This window comes from Armigeres subalbatus, chromosome 3 (genome assembly GCF_024139115.2).
Source record: "Armigeres subalbatus isolate Guangzhou_Male chromosome 3, GZ_Asu_2, whole genome shotgun sequence".
Taxonomy (NCBI): domain Eukaryota; kingdom Metazoa; phylum Arthropoda; class Insecta; order Diptera; family Culicidae; genus Armigeres; species Armigeres subalbatus.
The window spans coordinates 257310357-257316356 of NC_085141.1; the positions used below are offsets into that span (position 1 = coordinate 257310357).

General features: G+C 41.3%; 1 protein-coding gene across 8 annotated transcripts in view; it reads right to left on the reverse strand.

Moving 5' to 3' along the window:
• LOC134223771 (reversion-inducing cysteine-rich protein with Kazal motifs) overlaps nucleotides 1-5129 on the reverse strand; it is a 102371-nt gene extending 97242 nt beyond the window's left edge. For 2 of the 8 annotated variants that reach the window (XM_062702960.1, XM_062702962.1), the window contains exon 1: nucleotides 4898-5053. The gene's annotated coding sequence lies outside the window, so the exon portion shown is untranslated. Of the gene's footprint in view, nucleotides 1-4769 lie in introns of all 8 variants that reach the window. The other 6 variants (XM_062702957.1, XM_062702956.1, XM_062702963.1 and 3 more) reach the window with 6 other exon arrangements.
• Between the last annotated feature and the right edge of the window lie 871 nt (nucleotides 5130-6000).

Below are 6000 nucleotides of genomic sequence, written 5' to 3' on the forward strand. Positions count from 1 at the left end.
GGGAAAATATCCACGAAGCTGTGACTACAACAGCGCAGGATGTGTTAGGCACTGCACAGCAACGCCAACGATATGGTTGGTTTAATGAAGAGTGCCAGCGAGTGACGGACGCGAAAAATGTTGCTAGGGGTCGAATGCTAGTGGCTCGTACCGGTTTCAACAGAGAGCGGTACAGTGTAGCAAGGGCAGAAGAGAAACGAATCCACCGCGGAAAAAAAGGCAACACGGAAAGAGTGTGATAGCCGAAACACAGGATAACATGAATAGAAACGATATGCGGAGGTTTTACGCAACTGTCAATGGCGCGCGGAATAAGACTGCACCAGTGCCCGCCATATGCAATGACCGAGAGGGGAATTTGCTGACAGACAGGACTATGGTGGCAGCCAGGTGGAAAGAGCACTTCGAAGATTTGTTGAACGGTGAAAATGAAGGTGTATTAAGGAGCAGGATGGACATAGTCGGCAACGTCAAGCTGTGGAACCACCATCTCTGGACGAGGTTAAGAAGGCTCTAAACGAGCTGAAAAACAGTAAAGCTGCTGGGAAGGACGAGATCCCGGTCGAGCTTCTCAAACATGGAAGTGAGCAGCTACATCAATCAATCCACCACATTATCCAGAAAATATGGGAGGATGAAGAACTGCCTGCCGGCTGGCCTCATATGCCCAATCTATAACAGACTAGAGTGTGCCAATTACAGAGGGATCACCCTTTTGAACTCGGCGTACAAAATCCTGTCGCGTATCCTGTTTAACATACTGAGACCGCTTGAGGAGTTCTTCGGCGGCGAATAGCAGGTGGAATTTCGTGAGGGCTGATCAACGACGGATCAGATGTTTAGCCTGCGAATGATCCTTGCTAAATTCCGGGAGTACAACTTTCAGACTCACCATCTGTTCATTGATTTCAAAGCAACGTACGATTCAGTAAAGAGAAATGAACTGTGGCAGATAATGTCCGAGCATGGTTTTCCGGTGAAACTGATTAGACTGATACGTACATCGCTGAATGTCTCGAAATCAAGTATTCGGATTGCAGACGAAGTGTAAACCTCGTTTGTGACCTAAGACGGATTGAAGCAGGGTGATGCACTTTCAAATTTATTATTCAACATTGCACTCGAATGCACTATTAGAAGAACTGGCGTGCAGAGGAACGGCACTATCATCACACGGTCGCATATGCTCCTAGGCTTTGCGGACGACATCGACCTTATTGGATTCGATGGCAGAGCACTAGTGGAGGTTTTGTCCCACTGAAGAGGGAGGCGGCGAGGATAGGCTTAACCATTAACTCTACCAAGACAAAGTACATGGTGTCAGGTAGAGATAGAGGAAGACCTAGTGGTGTTGGTGCAGAGGTAGTGCTTGATGGGGATGCGTTTGAAGTTGTTGAAGAATTTGTGTACCTTGGAACGCTTGTGACATGTGACAATGACGTTTCCCGTGAAGTAAAAAAAACGTATTGCTGCTGCGAATAGGGCTTTTTACGGATTACGTAACCAGCTTAGGTCACGCAACATGCAGACGGAAACTATACAAAACTCTGATTCTACCAGTGGCGCTTTATGGACATGGAGATTAAAAGAGGCGGACCGGAGAGCTTTCGGGGTTTCGAGCGAAAAGTGCTGCGTACAATACTCGGAGGGAAACTAGAAAATGGTGTGTGGCGCAGACGCATGAATTATGAGCTGTATCAAGTATACAAAAAAGAAAATATTGTGAATCGTATAAAATACGGAAGACTTCAGTCGGCTGGTCACTTAGTGCGAATGTCGGAAGAAAGAATATCGAAAACAATATACAACAGAGAACCAGATAGGGGCCGGCGACTTCTGTAGCCAACCAGGTATCCAGGTAAGTCATAGGCCGGCAGTAAGCTACAAACAAGCTGTCCAACAACTCGCTCTTACAACTAGGGGGCCATCCACAAAGTACGTCACGCTCCTAGGGGGGAGGGGGGGTTCCGAGCAGCGTGACGACTCATACAAAAATTTTGGAGTTTTAATACAAAAAGTGTGACGAAGGGGGGAGGGGGGGGTTGGAAATCGCCAATTTTTGCGTGACGTACTTTATGGATCTTCCCTAGAAGGAAAGAATTTGGTTCTTGTGGGTTTGAACACTGGCGAAGTTTAACTGGGGCACATGATCCACCAAATTAAATATTTTTCCTCAAATATGGATTCATACGCCAAGACTTCTCGCTTAACTTTTCAAAAGGACCTAAGAAACATTTTATTTATGCATTAATTTGAATAGTGCAATCAACATACCAATATGAAAGCAACAAACCAATATGAAAGTTAAGCGAGACTTCTCTAAAAAAAAGGATTTTTTACCAATTTAACAAATTTTTGTATAAATTTTTGAGGAAATTCCTGCAAGAATTGACGGAGGAATTCCTGGAGGTATTTAGGCATATCTTCGGATCTAGGATCTAGAAAAATATTTTTGAAGGCATCCAGATGAGTTTTAGAATGAATTCCTGGTAGAATGACTGAAATAATTTCCAAATGAATTTCCGAAAAAAAACCTGGATGAATTTCTGAGATAACTCCTTGATGATTTTTTCAAGGTGTTTCAGAAGGAATTTCTGAAGGAAACTCCGAAAGATTTCCTGGAATTTTGAATAGAGTATCCGAAGATATTTTAAGAGATTATTCAAATTAAAATCTCATACCCTAGTAACACAGTTCAGATCGATTTGGTTGCAGCAACTCCAATGTGACTGGATTTGATCGCATATGAGTCACAGTGACTGATATGTGACAAGTGTGTTACTCGGGTAATGTTTCAAATTGCCTAAAGTGAGCCAAGAAAGTATTTCAGCATTCAATGTTATTAAATCTTCATAGTTTCAGAATTATAGTGACAGTCGCCTTTAGTAAAAACTTGAGCTTGAGCTTGAGCTTGATTGACTGCTCGTAGTTGCTACTCCATTATGACCAGATCAGCTGTTCTTGCACAGGGAACCAACAGATGTTTGCTTGGGACTAGCACACATCTTCAATGTACAAGTACTGGTGATCTCATTTGTTAGGTCATACTGGCGCCTGCCACGTCAGAATGCAAGTCAATGTAGGGAAGGGGGAGGAAATGATGATGCAATCACTCGCCCACTGCAAGCCGAATATACCTCTGCACTTGCCACGAGTTCATGCGGAATTTTGTTGGAATTTTTGGGTTAGGTTCGAGAGGCAGAGGTCCGTCTTGGTTAACGAGCTGCCAATGTGATAGATAGGAGAAAGCAACTGATGGAATTTCTAATTGGATGTAGGAAACGAGCTCTATAGTTCATTTCCAATTCTATGAGGCAGAAGCAGTAGCCATATGACTACCAAGCCCGCTACAGTCGCCTTTAGTAAAAACTACGTTTTTACTGACTATTCGCCTATCTGATTAATCTGCTTTTAAAATGGCTACCGCTTCTATAATTATCAATTTCCTATTTACACTTTAAATTTATTTATACCTCATTTAGAAAATTAATTAAATAATCTGCAACATGTATAACATAAAACCGTGAAAGGTGCTTCGAAATTTAATGTGTGTAATTAATTGTATTTTTTATAATCCTGGAAATTTAACGAAAACCCTGGAAAAATTAGGGAATTTTTAATTTGAAAATGATTCGACACCCTGTTCAGCAGATATATATGCAGAAAGTTACGAACCGAGTGCTCAGCTGTGCGGATCTCGGCAAAAGAATCAAAAAATGTCGAGCTGAACTGAGTGTGTATGTTCGAAAATTTCATTCAGGCGAACTGGTCATTTTGCCGAAATTCCGTTTATTTCGAAATGGTTGTTTGACCGAAATGCTCATTTGGCTGAAAGGTCCATTTGGCCGGATGGGCCGACATTACGGCTAAATAGCATTTTCTACCAAACCAAACATTTCGGCCAAACGATATTTTCACCCCAATGACCTATTCTGCTGAACGAACTGTTTTTCGGCCAAATGACGTTTTCGATCTTATTATAATTTTGGCCAAATGGAATTCAGCTAGACGACTTTTGGCTTAACGGCCAAGTGGCGATCGGCCAAACAGCTTTCGGTCAAACGACTCTTCCGCGTTTTGAACAATTTCTGGAGGGATCTCCGAAAAAAAAATTTACCAAATAAAAAATTTCTGTAGAAATCCAAAGAAATGTCTTCAAAACTCCGGAGAATTTCACGGTGAGGTTACGAACAGTGACAATTTATCCGATCCGTTTTCGCAAATTCAAAACGATTTTACAAAATAATTGTTCGTATCTTCAAATGAGGTCTATTTTCACTATTTTCCATACCAAAATACTCTTTTGCGTCTGGTTCCTTCAAGTATAATTTGAAACGGAAAAAATAAAAAATTAAGTTTTTGCCAACAGCTACGTTTAGTGTGTTCGGAATAAGTAAATCGATCATCCTAACGAGCTATTTGTGGTCTTCTAATGTAATTTTCTTATTATTCACGAAAAAGTTGTCATTGTCGCTAGGCAGACTTCATATGAATAATCCCAATCCTAAAATAAGTAATAGTTCTATTAAGTAATTGCATTAGTTCAAGGAAATTAATAGAAACTGAGTGATAATATCCATCAGGATCATATATAACCACAAGCCGTATAGCTTATGCAGTCACTTATCTCCACATGCAAGGCACATTTTATTTATTCATTCGATATTCATCAAAATTAATAAAGCAACAATCAACTGTTCTAAACCTAGGCGCGCTTTGATCGTCTCATTCCGAACATAAATAAATAAACCAAGGTGTAACTTATTCACAACGTGCACAAAACTGCCGGCCGTTGATGTAAAGCGCTGTTAAATTGTTTGAGCACCACTTGAGGGCTTGAGGGCCATTTCAAACGACATCACACCGATCGCGTGTGCGGCAATAGAAGATCACTCACTCTCTTTATAATTCTTATTTTCGCACGTCACTAGCTGATGCTCAAGTAAGTAGCAGAAAACGCAGCACCAGCGTAAAAAAATGTATTATTAACAACTAACCGGCCGGTTTCACTCGGACGTCCTATCGCGATCACGATTCGTTGCGCACTGAAGTCGTGCGGTGGCCTCTCTGATAGACGGCCGATCCATCTTTCGACTTCACGCGGGATTCCGTTGGCGGAAAGAGGTCCTCCACCGCGCACACAGGAACCCACTGTCGGCGACATTTTCGGTGTCGCGGCATGCGCCGCTTCTGCGGGTAGAACGTGAATGAAAAAAAGACTGTCACACTGCCACTACTCAGTGTGTGAAAATTCTTCAAACCGTCAGCTTCAAGCATAATCTACGGCGACACGATCATCATCATCAGAAGTATTTAATGCGATCGCCAACGGATCTACTTTCGTCACACAGATTATTTAGTGCACATGTTAAGGAGCATTATAGTGAAATATTTAGTGTCAGTATGTCCTATTTTATTGATGTGGATTTAATGAAATGCTATAAGCATTATATTTTAATACATTTTATAAGTTAAATCTGGACAATTCCGGTAGGGGTAACAATTTCGGCACCGGTTCGAAATCCAGCAATAGCGATTTTTTTAACTCTACTGTAAACCATTATGTTTACACAAGAATTTCATAGATGTTGAGTATAGACATCGTGGAAGCTATAAACGAGCAAAGGCATAGTCGAGTCATTTTATTCACTTGTGTTTTTCAGTCTTGTTTGACAAATTATTCAAATTCTTGCATCTATGCCTAAACGATCATTGAGCCTTAGACTGGCCCAGATTAGTATGGGGAGAAAAAAATGTTGTCGAATTCCACGGGGCACCCCCCAGAATTGTGTCTTTGGGTGAGAAAATCAATCTCTGAAAATTTCAGTTCAATCGATTGTTGCATAAGCTGGCGCATTTGATTTGAAGTTTGTATGGGTATTTCAACCAAAATGTATAGGAAAATACACCTCCGTCACTCATTCGATCTGAAAATTGGTTCTGATTGCTCGATTGACCTCAGAATTGCAAAAACGGCAGTTGGTATGCTACAGAACAATC